Below are 17,813 nucleotides of genomic sequence, written 5' to 3' on the forward strand. Positions count from 1 at the left end.
ATCTTCCAAAACTCTCTTCGCTTCGTCTAAGAAGGGACAACGGTGGATGGCGTGATCGCCTTCACACAGTCTGCAGGGGAATCTTGCTCCCCCTCTTTGTCTTGAACCTTCACTTTCGCTGGTTGACGGTAAGCATTCAACATGGCTATCAGAGGTTGATGCTCCCGAATTGTGCAAACGAGGGGACCAGTCCCTTAGTATCCGGGGAATACAGGGACAATCTCTATGGAAGTGGTCTCCTCTACATATGACACATGGCGATTTAGGCTCGGTCTATGCTGTGTGTGGATTTTTGTCAGATGTCTTTTGCTTGCCCCCAGTCGCCTTAGGCTCCTTCTTCTTCTTCTCTCTTTTCTTCTTCTCCTTCCTCTCCATGGGAGCTTGGCTTTTGCCGGCTCTACCTTGCGAAGATGAAGGATTGGAGGAAGAGTTATAGGAAGTAGAAGGCGGGTGGGTAGCTCTAGACTGATCTAACTGTTGACTCGACTGTTCAGGAACCATGGTGTTCTGAACTACATTGGTTGAGAATAGCCAAATTGGCAGGCCAATTGTCAGTCCTGGAAGCAACAATGTGGCCATGTGGGGCGCACCAACTTCTCCCCAAGAGGAGAAAGGACTAGGATTTCCATCATGGGGAATTCCTTGGTTGGGGCGTTCCATGTTCTCAACCTACATATCAACGCAGGAATAGGAGGTGATTATGTTCTGTTTAAAATAAATTTTATAACGACGCTTTAGACACAACTTGCTTTTTCACTTTTTAAGAGTCGAGAAAAAGCTAAAGATGACTCTAGTCTCCTTCGATGCTTTAACGAGCCCGAAGTGACAAATGCTCGGATGGAATTTTTCAGTTATAGAGTTTGAAAAAGGCCAAAAGAAACTACTCTGGAGTTCTAGGCAGAGGGTGTGCCAAACTTTTCGCAAAACCACAGAATACGTTTTACGGTACGGGTGGTCGATCTTCGTGAATGCTGTGTTCACTGCATTGCGATCAGTAGGGCGGCCGACACGGCTTCCTATGGATAAAGGCTTTGTTCCTATAGGGGTCTCCCAATATATACGCGACGGTACGTGGGAGCACAAGTCTGTATTGATACTTATCGCTTCACCGTGGAGGAATCACCCAACCACTCAACGCTAAGATATCACGTTTAACGACGCCAGAACACTTCTCTAGCTTAGACCTCTATGTGTTTGCGTTATGTTTCAATGCGTTGTTATGTAAATTCAATTTATTTTAGGTTGATCTTGTTTAGCAGTTTGCCTTTATGGATCACCACGAGATGTATGGTACAACTCCTAAATGCAGTCTAAGATGATAAGCAAGCTTTTCAATCTTTCAACTTTGAAAATCTTAACTACTGAGGGAAAAGAAAGACATCATATTTTCACACAGATCATAGAGCACACACTAATGCACTTTTTCCTAAATCAACATGCAAGCTGTCAAAATGCACATGCACAATGCAGGTATTTCTTTTCTCTTTCTTAATGTTGATGTACTACAAAAAGAAAGCTGTTGTATAACTTTGAATTCAATTTCAAGTGAAAGCAAACAAGCTTTTGTCCAAAATCAAAAGACACCTTAAGATTTACTTGTTTCAACACTAGAAATACATAAATTCAAACCATATGACGAAAGCAAAAGCTCAATCAACTATGAACAGCAAACAAACTAACTCTTAAGATCAGAACGACACTTATCACGGGTCTAGATCTAAGAGGCCACAGCAAGACTAGTTCACTTTCGTTATGGGAAACTGCAAATGATGTAAGAAATACACAAAGAACAAATACAATTTCTTTATACAACTGAGGCGGAATAGTGGCAAAGAAAGGTGGTTTCAGATAGGTACATTGACTGATAACAGGCTGCAAAAACAAGGATGAAAACAGGGCAACAGAAAGCAGAGAACCCCAGTTGCACAAGGCCTAACTGGTTCAGCGCAGGTAGAACACTGTCAGTTTGACATTCAGCGCAGGTAGCCCCTTCGGGACCTGCGATGAAATGCAAACTGCCTTCACAGTGCCTGCAATGAAGAGAGAAACTCTCGTTTCCCTCAGGTTCTGGGTTACAGATTGCTCAAAAATCAACAGTTTTTGGCCAAATCAAAGCTATCAATCTAGTACACACTAAAGGATGAGAAGGAGGATGAAAATCTATCACTAAGATCTGTTCAGAGTCCTTGTGGATCAGCTCTTCAAATCATAAACATGCCCAGAAACTGAGCTAGAGTAGCTGCCCTCTACTTTGCATTTGAAAGATCCAAATGCAGTTCGATTCGGTACTCCCTGTGTTTAGGAAATGAATAGCAAAAACACAAACAATTTGTTGTTTGGAAAAGTATCCAATACGGAATGACCCTATCCCACTCTAAGGGTGATAGTACCTCAGCAACAATCAAAGCAAAGCTATCTAAGATTTCTTCTTTATGAAAGTAAAATAGGGGAGAAAGAGGTCCACTAACCGATGTCTTTCGCTAATGGTTGATCCAATCTTCTCTCCTTGCTGCTTGCTCCCAGCTCCTTGCTCTTTCACTGGCCCCAGCTACACCAAGATCCTGCAAAATGGCAAGAGAGGGAAACTACAAGAAGCATACATTCATAATTGATTCAAGGATTAGAATAAATCAAATACACAAGTATAACAATACATCATTGAGACACATGCATATAGAAGAACCTCAAATGCTTTATTAATGGAAGAAGTAAAGTTCAGGAAGTGATACAACCATAAGAGGCCCAATCCAGCATCACCTTCCCAGCAGAAAGAAATCTCCTCTTCACCTCCTTCAAAGCAAATCACCCAATAGTTCTAAACTCAAACCAACAGCAATTCTTTACATTCACAAGATTCCAGCCTCCCTAGACCTCATGAGAGAGACCTATATATAGGAGTTTTGGAGAAAGGATGAGTCAGCTTGAGGCTGGCATGAAGCTGACTAGTGTCCTCTCTCACTTCAGTTATTCTTCAGTTCTTGAGTCCACTTGGAGGTTCTTGCTTCCACTTGGAGATCTAGACCCTCTTACTCATCACCAGTCGAATTCCCTGATCCAAGTGTCATTTTGGAAGCTTCCTGGGCATTGACACCTTGAGGAATGACTGTGCCACATGTCCAAACTTGCCCAGCGCAGGTAGCCTTCTTTGCAGTTGACATTCAACGCAGGTAGACAGTGGAGTAGTTGACATGATCCAGAATTGCCTTGTTTTTGAGTGTTTTCAGGTGGAGAACTGTTATTCAGTGCTGTGGTTTGCTGACCTTGTTCCTCTAGGGCTAGGAACAACATGTTTAGGGACTTTGGATCCCTTAGATTATGGACATTTCATGCTTCATGCTGTAAGGCACAAAAATGTCTATAACAGAATGCTCCAACCTTTACTCGTTCTCCAGCTGCTCCTGGAAGGGAGCTACAACCCCCTGGCTCTTGTACTGGCTGATATGTTTACCAATACGTAGGCACCAGCCTACTGAACTCTACGATCTTCCCGGGACCACGTTTCATACATTTTCATACTGGATCCATAAAACAACCTGCATCATCAATCTCTGAATCACCCAATACTGAATCACTGAAACCCTGTCAACAACATAGACAACATAACAATAACCAGATCCAACTTCATCTTCAAATATCATACATCACATTGTATACGCTACTTGGACCAACCCAACCTGCGTGTATACGCTCTTTTGCCAAAGACAACCTGCGTACAGATCTGCAAATCCTAACTTATAATTCCGCAGCTATATCAGACATCAAAACATACCCAGATCATAACAATAAACATGCGTCAATAGATCTAGTCTATCCACAGTCAAACCATATGAAGATAATCATTCCAAGCCTTGAGATCCTGTTCCATAGTTCATCATCCTCCACATGAGTGAAACCATGGTTCAGATCACCAACCCATAACCAGCATTTGGATCTCACACTTCATCAGATATTCATTACTCACACACACATTTGGCCTAATGAACTTCTCCTTATATAGGTTTAGGCCTTTCATAATACCACGGTCCAAAACCATAGTAAAACAATACCATCAACTCAATACTAGGGATCAACATGTCTGTCGAGATACTTTGGTCCAAAAACATAGGCTCAAGTACCGAGGACTAACTACCACAGACCAAAAGTAAGCTTTCCAACACGTACGCTCTTTTCCATTCATGAACCAGCGTGTATAGCCTACTTGGTATATAGCGAACCTGCGTATACGCGACTTGGTATATAGCGAACCTGCGTGTATACGCGACTTGGGCTTAATGAACCTGCGTATATGAATTTTCTCTTCTTCTTATAGTCTGATCATCAATTCCTTGCTGCTATCCTTCTGCACTATGATTTGTCATCAGTGTGATTTGCCATCAAGGACAACACTTGTCTCATAATGCCAACAATCTCCCCCTTTGGACTTGATGGCAAAGCTAACTTGTCACACTTAGAACTTGATCTTCTTGTTCCTTTGAGCTGTCCTGCATCCCATGCATTTAGTCACATCTGTAGATTGATCTAGTTATATGTAATTGAGATGTTCTTCTATGAGAGGGTTGCCATCAAGTACAACACTTGTCTCATAATGCCAACAATCTCCCCCTTTGGACTTGATGGCAACAACACCAAATCACTCTCCGCCTTTGACATCAAGGGCAAAGGGTGGACCAAGATATTCTCTTTCCTTGATAAACATTCTGCTGTCCATACTCCCCCTGAGTACCTACTGAAATCTCCAAATGTGCTCCCCCTTTGTATATGCCAAAGTGTACCAATCTGTCCATGCCAAGTCTCTGTACTGCTAAAGTGTGCTCTTCCTGACTGAAGGCAAGATCTGCAAAAAGATGTTCTACAAGAAAGAACACAACTCTATACATCATAAGTGACCTTCCTAACACCAAAGACTCATACATACATCCTTCACCCAACCAAGTGGGGATCAACCTCCCAACTAAGTGGGGATACATCAGAAGTTTACATATGACAACCAATTACATTACATCTTCATCCCAGGCATAGTGGGGAAACCAATATAGGCCATTACATGACCTTGACACCATGAAAGAGATACCACATAAAAGAGATATATGACATAGAGATGAAATATCAAGACTATGCAAATCATTAATAACTACTATTAGTAGCATCTGTCAATCACTGTATATATCAGCAATCATGTTCTCCTTCTGTTCTCCATCTACCTCTGTTCCACCTGAAACCAGCAACAGCTGTGAACTAGAACCAAAAGCCAACAATGCATTATTAGATGTTAATTTGCTCCCCCTGAACCTGTGCCAGATGGTCTCTGTTAGATCCATATCAGAATCTTCTCATTCTGAGTTTGACCCACTGATTTCCTTCAAATTATCATATACACGACTGTATCTACATAAACATGCATATATACGCGGATAGTCCTTATCCAACTCGCGTACACAAATTTCCATATCAGCAACCTGTAAATGTCCAGTAGAGAATAAGTCATCAACCTATAACAAGGTATGTCTGCATCAATTCATTCCTTTGACCAGAATTCAAAGTCATTCACATTATATCATGTGTGAAACCACCATAGCCATTTCATCAAGCTCTACATGATCCAAGTATCATTACTTGGGAACATCTGCATCAACCAACATATGTAAGTATCAACCTATCATCATATAGATATGAGCTCATCATCATGTCTCCAACAAAGTGACTTTGAGGAGTCATCCATGTATCAGCCCTATGTATCTTGAGCTCAAACTCTTTTGACAAAACTTCTTGATATCATCAACAACAACAATCCTTATCCCCATGAGTGCCTGCATCATAACTGTATGATCTTTATGCATATGACGACAACAGCATATGAGTGACTCATCATCAAGTGAGGAAGATGTGTATTCAAGCTTTGTACTTCTCCTTATCCTTATGAAGATCACCATGTAAGCACCATATATGCATCATCAATGAGTCAACCATAAATCTGATCTGAACATCAACTATGAAACCCAAAAGAATCATATGAGATTTTATCATGGACTACTCACAACCACATCATAGCAAGATATATCATTTAGCCATATAAGTAACATCACCAAGGACTATTAATCCATAATGCCAACAATGCAATATTAAAGGCATATTCTCCCCCTCAACCTGTGCCATCTGTTTTCTGTTAGATCTGAACATACATACATCAGTAGTAAGCATCAAGACATCATCATCATCAAGTTAGGATTAAAAACACTTCTAGCATCTTACAAGTATCAAGTCATTTCTAGACATTCTCAGCAGACTGTAACTATTAACCAATAGAGCAGATACTGGATTGAATCATATCAGACCCCTTTTCTGAGCCTGTCCCCACTGCATTTCCACAGACTGACATATACGTGACTTTACAGTGTATAACTCGCGTATATACGCGACTTCAATTTATGAAACTTGCGTATGAGTTTCAGGACACTGAAGTTTTACACCTTCAGCTCCCTCTGAGTTTATTATGTCTGTGTTGTGCTGAACCTGAGTATTTTGTGCTGTGCCACATCTTTCTGGCTGAACTTCCTTCTTCTTCCATATCTTCAAGTGTGATGATGTTTTCTCCTTTTGGTGTGATGTCCGTCCTTTGTTCCTGCATTCCTTTGCTATATGTCCAAGATTGTTACATGCATAACATCTTACATGTTTCATATTCCTCCTGTAGCAATCAGCAGCTTTGTGACCAAACTTATTGCAAGCAAAGCAATATCCATTAAAGTACCTTGAATGTGATGATATTTCTGCATGATGGTCTTGAACTCTTCTTCTTCCACATCTGGCTGCAACATGTCCAAGATTATGACATACATAACATTCAACATTATTCATAGGAGAAGTAAAAGATTTTCTTTGAAGAATCTCTTTCCTTGGTTGATGATGAGATGGATCTTTCATTTCTTCATTGATCACTTTAGATTTCTCTTTAGAGTTCCTTGCCTTACCTTGTGAACTAGATTCACCTTCAATAGATTCATGGAAACCAAGACCAGTCTTTATAGCAGGAGATCTTTGACTACTAAGAATATCATCCAAGACTTTAGAGCTATCTTGAAATCGTAAAAGCTTATCCTTTTCTTCTATTTTACTTTTCAAGATATTTACCTCATCCTGAAGCTATTCTTCCTTTTCAAGAGATTGCTTTTTCAAATCTTCTTCAGCTTTTCTTCCTTCTTCCATTTGTTTCCTTAGTTTGAGAATCTCCTTTTCTTGTTCTTCATTCAGATCCTGCTGCATTTGACGAACTTGTAAGGCACATTCCAGCTGGGATTTTAAGCTGATGACTTCATTGTCTTGTTTTTCAATTGCTTGATGTAGATCTTCATTCTGCTTCCTTGATTCTTCAAGATCTCCCTTTAGTGAGAGGATTGTAGCTTCAAGATTTTCATAGTAGCTGGATCTATCTTTGAGTTTCTTGATGGTTGTGCTTCTTTCGTTGACTTCTTTTCTTAATGATGTCACTTCATGCTGCAATTTTTGACATTGGGCTTCCTTGTCCTTGAGTAGTTTTCTTACCTTGTTTCCTTCTTCAAGTTGGGCCTTTAGTTTGGTAGCTTCTTCTTTGAAGTCACATTCCCTTTTGTTCAATAGATCTTGTTGATCTCTAATTTTGTCTGTCAGCCTTTTAAATTCTGCCTCTATTTGATATCTTTCTTGTTCGCCCATAAGAGAAAGTTCAGTAGTTTCACTATCACTTCCATCTCTTTCACAAGGAAATATAGCTGGAACATCAGAGGATAACACATTCATACCTGATAATGATTCTGAATCTGAAGATCTTCTTATACCTAATCCCCAATCGATTCTCCCACTGTCAAAGTCCTTCTGAGATGTTTTCTTCTTCTTATGAGCTTTCTTCTTAAGCTTCTTTCCCATTGTTCCACGGATCTCCTTCAAGCGATCAAGCTTCTATCAAAGAACCTGGCTCTGATACCAATTGTTGGAAATAATACTGAGAGGGGGGGGTGAATCAGTATTATCAGATCAATAAAACTTTTCAAATTTCATGCTCAGAAACATATACACTACTTCAGTTAAGTGAACCCGCGTGTACACGCTACTGTGTCTAAAGCAACTAGCGTATATCCAGAGATCTTAGGATTTAGTTAGCTTATCTTCAGTAAATGCATCAGAACATTATTAACCATTTTAACAGTAAACAGGTGCAGTATAACAGAACAGATCATCACACAAAAGCCACACACATGAACACCATGATATAAGGTGGAAACCCAATGTGGGTGAAAACCACCTGCTGCAATTTGTTTCTATCTTCCTTTAATAAGAAACTTCTTTTACAATGTACTGGTGCAGTCCTTTACCAGCACGCCGGCTACAACCTGCAGAGGGCTACAACCCTCTTAGCTCTTGTACTAGCCGATCCATTTACTAGTACGTAGGTGCCTGCCTACAAAATGCTCCAACCTTTACTCGTTCTCCAGCTGCTCCTGGAAGGGAGCTACAACCCCCTGGCTCTTGTACTGGCTGATATGTTTACCAATACATAGGCACCAGCCTACTGAACTCTACGATCTTCCCGGGACCACGTTTCATACATTTTCATACTGGATCCATAAAACAACCTGCATCATCAATCTCTGAATCACCCAATACTGAATCACTGAAACCCTGTCAACAACATAGACAACATAACAATAACCAGATCCAACTTCATCTTCAAATATCATACATCACATTGTATACGCTACTTGGACCAACCCAACCTGCGTGTATACGCTCTTTTGCCAAAGACAACCTGCGTACAGATCTGCAAATCCTAACTTATAATTCCGCAGCTATATCAGACATCAAAACATACCCAGATCATAACAATAAACATGCGTCAATAGATCTAGTCTATCCACAGTCAAACCATATGAATATAATCATTCCAAGCCTTGAGATCCCGTTCCATAGTTCATCATCCTCCACATGAGTGAAACCATGGTTCAGATCACCAACCCATAACCAGCATTTGGGTCTCACACTTCATCAGATATTCATTACTCACTCACACATTTGGCCTAATGATCTTCTCCTTATATAGGTTTAGGCCTTTCATAATACCACGGTCCAAAACCATAGTAAAACAATACCATCAACTCAATACTAGGGATCAACACGTCTATCGAGATACTTTGGTCCAAAAACATAGGCTCAAGTACCGAGGACTAACTACCACGGACCAAAAGTAAGCTTTCCGACACGTACGCTCTTTTCCATTCATGAACCAGCGTGTATACCCTACGTTGTATATAGCGAACCTGCGTATACGCGACTTGGTATATAGCGAACCTGCATGTATACGCGACTTGGGCTTAATGAACCTGCGTATATGAATTTTCTCTTCTTCTTATAGTCTGATCATCAATTCCTTGCTGCTATCCTTATGCACTATGATTTGTCATCAGTGTGATTTGCCATCAAGGACAACACTTGTCTCATAATGCCAACACATGGACCCATTTTGCCCCAGATTTCCTAAAAAACGTCGTTTAGGGCTTCAAAACGGCTCCAGAAGTTCAGGACCCTAAAAATTGCTAAAAATAGTAAGTTGTGCTACAATTAAGGAAACTGAAAATGCTGAGAGAAACAATGGCGGGGGTCCAAGTGGACTTGGCAGGTGGCCACCAATATCCACCTGGATCATTCCTCCCCCCTTAGGAAGCAATGGTCCCCATTGCATTGAGTTCCTCCATGAGATGAGGAAACTTTTGCTGAACTTGTTCCCTGGTGAGCCACTTGCCCTGGTGAAGGAGTTGGCCTGCTTTGACAACTCGATACAGTTGGATATTCTGTTGGCAAGTGTTCTTGATCTGTGTGTCCATGATCTGATCAGTTGCAGCTTTTTCCATGCAATCTGGATTTAATTCTGTGGGTGTGAGCTGTTCTGCAATGTCGGATGTGTCTAGCAATGGTGGAAAGTATGGTCGAAGGCAGTCCACATTGAACACTGGGTGCAGGCCAAGGAATGGGGGAATGCTGAGCTCAAATGCATTGTCTCCCATAGCCTTAGTAATGGTGTAAGGACCATATCGGAGTGGCCTCAGTTTCCGATAGGCTCCAGTAAGGCGTTCCTTTTGCAAATGAAACCAGACTTTGTCGCCCACCTGAAACTTGTGTGGCACCCAATGTTGATCATGTCGCTGCTTGTACTTGGCATTTGATTTCTCCAGAATGTCATGGACCTGCTGGCGAATATGTTGGATGCACTCAATGAAGCTAGTGGCCTTATCTATTTCGGACTGGACATGAGCTGAATTTATGTGAGTAGCTGCAAGTGGCATGGCCACATCAATGGGGCATAGTGGCTGGAATCCCAAACCCACCTGAAAAGGGCTATGGCCAGTGGAGTTGTGAAGAGCTCGGTTGTAGCTGTGCTGAACATAGGGGAGGCTCTCGTCCCATGTGCGTGGATGCTTTGAGTTATATATGCGCAGAATGTGCACACTCATCCTATTGACAAGCTCTGTCTGGCCATCAGTTTGAGGATGGAAGGCTGTGGACTTCGTGAGTTTGGTTTCTAGCATTGACCAGAGACTGGACCAAAATGTGCTGAGGAACCGACTGTCCCGATCTGAGATGATAGACTGTGGGATCCCAAAGTGCACCCACACTCGTTCAAAGAAGAGTTTAGCAGTGGCTTCTGTTGTGATACTCTTCTTGCAGGCCACCATAATGGCCATCTTCAAGAACCTGTCGACGACCACAAAAACACAGTCATTTCCATGCTTAGTGGAAGGAAGGCCTGACATGTAATCCATGGAGATGGATTCCCAAGGTCGACTAGGGGTAGGCAACGGGGTATAGAGGCCATGCTTCTTGATGGTCGGTTTGGCGATGGCACAAGCAGTACATGATCTGATGTACTTCCCAACATCCTGTCGAAGATTCGGCCACTACAAATAATTTAGTACTGCCACTGTTTTCTCGACCCCAAAATGCCCAGCAGCCCGACTGTAGTGTGCTTCCCAAATCATCTTGGCATGCTCGCTTGAAGGAACACAAAGGTGACCCAGGTGGCATAACAGGGCATCCTGGAGGTGAAAATCTGGAACATGCCGACCCTCCAAGAGTGTCTGGTATGTGTGGCCGAATTCTGGGTCACTTTTGTAGAGAAGTGGCCAATCAGAAGTCTCGTGCCCACAAGAGTTGAGCACGGTGGTTAATGCCATGATCGGTGGTCGACTGAGGCAATCTGCAACATTGTTGGTGCTACCCTTCTTATACTTGATATTCAAGTGGAACTATTGCAGGTGTGTAAACCACTTCTGATGGCGATCATTCTGCAATTTCCCTTGGGTCTGTATGAACTGCAGGGGTCGGTGGTCGGTGTGGATGACCGTTTCCTTCCCCAAAATGTAATGCTTCCATTGTCGGCAGGCCTGCACAATGGAATACATCTCTTTATCATAAGTGGGGTACTTCTAGACTGTGTCTGAAAGTGTTTCACTGTGATATGCCACTGGATGTCCATGTTGAGTAAGGACTGCCCCAATCGCATAGTCAGAGGCATCTGTCTCGACCTCAAATGGTTGTTGTAAATCTGGTAATGCGATCACTGGTGCCGTGCAAAGGCGATCCTTCAACTCTATGAATGCCTTTTGTTGAGATTCAGACGAAAAGAATTTTTCTTTCGCTCCTCCCTTGGTGACTTGACTCAAGGGCCAAGTAATATGAGAAAACCCCAACACAAACCTGCGGTAGAAGTTGGCAAGACCTAGAAAGTTGCGGAGCTCTATTAGAGTGGTTGGAGATGGCAAATCCTGAATGACTTGGATCTTGGCTGGATCCACATGCACCCCCTGTTCATCAATGATGTATCCCAGATACTGAACCTGGGTCATGCCAAAAGTGCATTTCTCCAAATTAGCACATAGCTTGTGTTGCCGCAGTGTTTGGAGAACCTGTCGGATGTGGTGGAGGTGCTCTTCCCAACTCTGGCTGAAGATCAGAATGTCATCCAAGTATACTACTACAAATGAGTTGGTGAATGGCCGCAAGATGTCATCCATTAGCCTCATGAAGGTTGCACGAGCATTCATCAATCTGAAAGGCATAACCAACCATTCGAAAAGGCCCTCCTTGGATTTGAAGGCAGTCTTCCACACATCAGAGGGTTCGATTGGTACCTGGTGATATCCTGACTTCAGATCGATCTTGCTGAAATATTTCGCCCCCTATAGTTGGTCTAGGAGGTCATCAATCCGCGAGATCGGGTACCTATTACGGACAGTGATCTTGTTCAGCGCGCGATAGTCAATACAGAGTCTCCATGTCCCATCCTTCTTCTATACCAACACGATCGGGCTCCCACAAGGCGATGAACTCGGACGAATGTGACCTTTCTGCAGGAGCTCCTGAATCTGCCTCTTGATTTCATCGTTCTCTAGAACAGAGCGGCAATAAATTGGTCCATTGTGTAGCAGTGCACCTGGGGTCAGATTGATGGAGTGCTTGACCTGACAGTGCAGTGGAACCCCTGCGGGGGAGGTGAAGATGTCCTCGTACTCCTCCACGACCTTGTCCATCTGTAATTGTCGTGCGGAGGGGCGCTGTCTGGAGGCCGCGGCCATTGTCTTCTTCTTTCCTTGAGGGCATATCATCAGGAAAACAAATTTCCTGGTTTTGGAAATGAGCTTACTACATTGTTTTGCAGTAATCAAAGAGATGGCGGTAGGTGGTGCTACCTTTGGTATCCTGTACAACTTATTTCCCAATGTAATAATAACAGCACGGAGCCTTGATTCATACACAGCATGTCGCTTCCACAAGTATGGTTGTCCTAATAATACATCACAAACTTCAAGGGGAGCAATGTCACACAATACCTCATCCGTGAAGGGCTTGATGTTGTATGGAAGGCGACACTGCTAGCTCATGTGAAGATCTCGTCCTTGGTGAAGCCACCCGACGGTGTATGGTTGTGGATGTGTTGTGGTCGGTAAGCCCAACTGCTTCACGACCTCTACCGAAATGAGGTTCTTTTGGCTCCTACTATCAACAATGAACTACAACGCTGAGCCCTTTACCCACATCTGGGAGTGGAAGAGACGCTCCTCCTCCTCTGGATCTTCGGGTTCATTTATTGGATCTTGGCGGTAGCAACAGTGGCGTTGGGATCCGCATCAATGATCTTCTTCCCTTTGTCATTCCCCTTGTCGGGTTCTGACTCAGAGTCGGAACATGCATCTAATTCTGAAACCATTAGCTCAGCCACCAGTGACTGCTTGGCCCGACACTCACTTGTGTTGTGAGTGGAGCTCTTATGGAACTCACACCATTTTCCGGTGTCCTTTTTCGGCTTCGCGGCGCTGTTCTTTGCTTGCAGCTTCGACAGGTTGTCTTGGGCTGCCCCGCCTTGGCTTTGTCCTTTGGTCTGTGGTTTAGGGGCACCTTCCCCTGCTTTGGATTCGCAGATCCAAAGTCTCGCTTCTTTTGTTTAAACTTCTGCTCGACCTTGAAGGCATATCGGTATGCTGTGCTGAGTGAGGAGATGTTCAGGAATTGTATTTCTTCTTGGATGTACTTGTGCAGGCAGTCGCGGTATTTGAGTATCAAATGCTGCTCTGAATCCTTGATACCCAACTTTGTGCGACGGGTATGGAAAATATTGGTGAACTCCGACACGTCTTGGTCCCTTCCCTGCCGCAGCGTGGTCCACTTTATGTATTCATCCTCATAGCTTCCGACAGGGTAGTACTGCTCCTTGATGGCATCCCGGAATGAATTCCAGGTGGGTGCGGCTGAAAATAGTGAGCCAGTACTTTCATCCTTCTGCTCGCAGTAGGTTTCCCACCAGTCCTTGACGTGGGGGGCTGCTTTGAGAAGAGCGAAAACAATCTTTTCCCGACTCGAAAATTCATGAACAGAAAAATAACCCTCTAGCTGATTTAACCATTTATCTACGGCATCTGCGTCTATCTGACCCTCAAATATGGGGATTTCAAAATTAACTTGTACCTTAAAGGGTGTTGCGTTTCCAGAGTAGTTGTTGGAAGACGATGCGTCGCTTCTGGGTAGCCGCTGAAGGATCTGGGCAAAGTTGTCCATCATCACATTCCGTTGTCGCACGAGGGCTTCTTCGAGCAAGATTTTGATAGGATCTCCTGCCCCCTCGTCTTTCTTCTCATCCGCCATGGGAGGCCGTCGGGATTTGCGAGGCTGGTCTTGCAAAGGTTCGACCAGTTCAAGCCCTAACTCCTTATATCCCGACCTTGTTGGGGACATGCGAAGAAAAACAGAGAAAAAACAGACCGCTCTGATACCACTTTTCCGGACTTAAACAGGAACGCAACAAATTACAGAGATAACCATAAACACAGATATGCAGTGGAAATAATACTTCATTTCATTAATGTAAAATACTTAAAAATGCTTACAAACAGTAATGGAAATAAACTAGCTAGGGCGATGGTAGCTTATCTCTGAGAAGAGATGTGGTGGCTACATGCCTCTGAACTGTGTTACAATGAGGCTCGAAGGCCTATTTATTGTTGAGAAACAATGGAAAACCCTTAACATTCCAAAACCTAACCCTAGAAGATGAAACGCCAAATTATGGGCCCCGTTTGGGTAAATTGGTACACCAACTTCCCGGAGTCGTAACTTTGGCATACGATCTCCGTTTGACGCGTACAATAGCTCGTTAGAAAGATCTATCCGAGCACTACCACTTTGGGAGGCAACAGGAAACATGGGTCCATGGACCCATGTTGCCCCAGATTTCCAAAAAAACGTCGTTTAGGGCCTCAAAACGGCTCTGGAAGTTTAGGACCCGAAAAACTGCTAAAAATAGTAAGTTGTGCTACAATTAAGGAAACTGAAAATGCTGAGAGAAACAATGGTGGGGGTCCAGGTGGACTTGGCAGGTGGCCACCAATATCCACCTGGATCATATATGCAATACATATAGCAGGGTTTTGAGCAGTCACTTTCCCCATATACATCTTGTTTTATGTGCCATTGATTTATCTTCTTCTTGTTCATATTGTTTTCATCGATCTATTGGGTTCCGCTGGTTGAAAGTAGAAGTAGATTCTTTTCCTTTTCTTTAGTAAATTGCATGAGCTTGTGAATCTATGGGATTTTCTACATGGTATCAGAGCTGAAGACAGTATACTAAAGGAGATTTCGAATTTTTTAGTTTTTTGTTAGAGGTGAAATTTGAATTTGCAATACATACTTTAGGATCAGAAGATGGCGTTCTACGGTTTGTGCCTCGAATATGCCTTGGAAGGAAGCTTGAATTTTATAGCTTGGAGGGACCGAATGGAGGCTGTGCTAGAGGATAATAGCTTCAAGGAATTCGTTGATCAAGAAATTCCTAAGCTAGCAGCATCGGATGCACAGAATTTGGCCAAATGGAAGAAGTGTGTGGCGAAGGCGAGGCGGATAATCCTTGAGGGAGTTCAAGACCACATTTTCTCGAGTCTCCATGGAAAGGAAACTTTGTATGCTATGTGGAAAACATTGACAGACTTGTATCAGAATAGGAGTGACCAAAGGAAATTGGCTCTAAAGGACAAATTTTGAAAAATCAAAATGGAGAAAGGCAAGACTATTCCAAAATACTTAACCAACTTCACTCAATGTCGTGATGAACTTGGAATTTTTGGAATCATGATTGCCGAGGATGATATGGTGAGTCTTGCTCTTCTAGGACTCCTAAAGAGTTGGCATAGTTATCAAGACTTTGTCAATGGTTGGGAGAAGCTGCTGGATTGGGAACGACTGTGGTCGGATTTGACGCAGGAGGAGATTAAGAGGAACGCCAGGGATGGCTCTTCATCAAATATTGATGATGAAGAGAACTATGCCTTAGCGATTAAGGCGAAGAAGGGGAAATGGAAAGCTTCCCATTCCAAATCAGATTCTTATGTTGGAGGTGGGAAGAAAGACATGACGAAAGTTAAGTGCTTTCATTGTCATGAGTTGGGCCATTTTGCTACAAATTGCCCACTGAAGAAGTCTAAGAAGAATTCCTCAGGAGGAGCAGTGGGTGAGGCTTTGGCCTCTCAATTTGAATTGGAATTTTCCCTCATTACATGCATGGTGTCATTAATGATGGGAAGTGTATGATACTTAGACAGTGGAGCTTCATTCCACATGACTGGTGACAAAGAGTTATTCAATGACTTGGAGGAGAAATATCTCTAGATGCATATTGAGATGGGTGACGATGGGATGTATAGTGTTACTGGATTGGGAACAATTACTTTTTAGAGGGAGAATGGGGCTCCACTCACCTTGAAGAATTTTATGTATGTGCCTGGGCTGAAGAAGAACTTGGTATCCATTTCCATGCTTGAGGATAAAGGCTATGATGTGATCTTCTTGAAAGGAAAGGTGTTCCTTCGACAAATATCCACAGGTCAAGTAAAGAAGATAGGGATTCGGGTGAGGAATCTCTATAAGATGGAGGTAAAGGAGTGTGTTGATTTGAGCACAGAAGAAGAAAGGGTCAGAGCCAAAACATTGGAGAGTTGTGGCACAGGCGATTGGGCCACTTGCATCATGGGGCTTTGAAGATGTTGTAGCATATCTCTACCGGTCTTCCCAAAGGTATGCTTGAGAAAGTTGATACATGCAAGGGGTGTACTTTGATAAAATACACCAAGTCTTCCTTTCAGACAGAGATAGTCAAGCAGAGGGTATTCTAGAGTGAGTCCATTTAGATGTGTGTGGACCATTCTCGATAGCATCCATGGCCAAACACAAGTATTATGTTATATTTATTGATGACTATTCTCATAAATGTTGGATATTTTTCATGCAGAAAAAGGATCAAACTTTCACAAAGTTTTGTGAGTTTAAATCATTGGTGGAGAAAGAGTCAGGCAATAAGGTTAAATCCCTACGGAGTGATAACAATGGTGAGTATGTCTTAAACGAGTTCAAGAACTTCTATGCAACGGAATGAATTAAACAGGAGTTGGAGGCACCCCATAACCCTCAGCAGAATGGGGTGGACGAGAGGAAGAATAGAAGCATAGTAGGGGCAGTGAAGGTGATGTTTCATGATCAGGTCCTACCTCTAAACTTGTGGGCTAAGGCATGCAAAAAAACAGTTTATGTTTAGAACTGTAGCCCACATCGAATACTTGACATGAAGATGCACCGAAGAAGCTTGATCCAACAGGAGATTTGGGGATATTTGTGGGCTACACTGATACACCTCACAACTATCAGGTGTACTAGTTGACCAACAGGATGACAGTGGTTCGCAAGGATGTCAGATTCAATGAGGAGAAGGCCATGTGAGTTTCCCTTAAGAGGGAGCTTTAGCTACATGCGGTTGAGGAGCTTTTAGCTCCTAAGGTTGAGGAGCCTCAGATTCATGCGGAGCAGCCACATGCAGAGAATTCGAGAATGGAGACATCCACTCAGGAAGAGTCTTCTAGAGAGGGAATAAAGCACACCAGAGAGGCTGACACATTGTTGGATGATGCATGGGATAATGTGGGGGCACCCATTTCTTAGCTCAGGCAGAAGAGGTCACCTGGGAGGTACACTGGATACATGGCTCTTATGGGCGAATGTGTTGTGACAGAGCCATCTTCCTTTAAGGAAGTAGTGTAGCAGTTGGTTTGGGTGGATGCCATGGTAGAGGAGTGTGACTCCATAGTTCATAACAATGTTTGGGATGTGGTCCCGAGACCGGAGGACAAGTTAGTGGTGAGCTCTTGTTGGCTTTATAAGGTAAATCAAGTTTTAGATGGTAGTGTGGAGAAGCATAAGGCTAGATTTGTGGCCCGTGGCTTTTCACAGTTAGAGGGGATTGACTATGA

Source organism: Pinus tabuliformis, chromosome 5_1 (assembly GCF_031772625.1).
Source record: "Pinus tabuliformis cultivar Carrire ecotype Pingquan chromosome 5_1, CPIR1, whole genome shotgun sequence".
NCBI classification, from domain to species: domain Eukaryota; kingdom Viridiplantae; phylum Streptophyta; class Pinopsida; order Pinales; family Pinaceae; genus Pinus; species Pinus tabuliformis.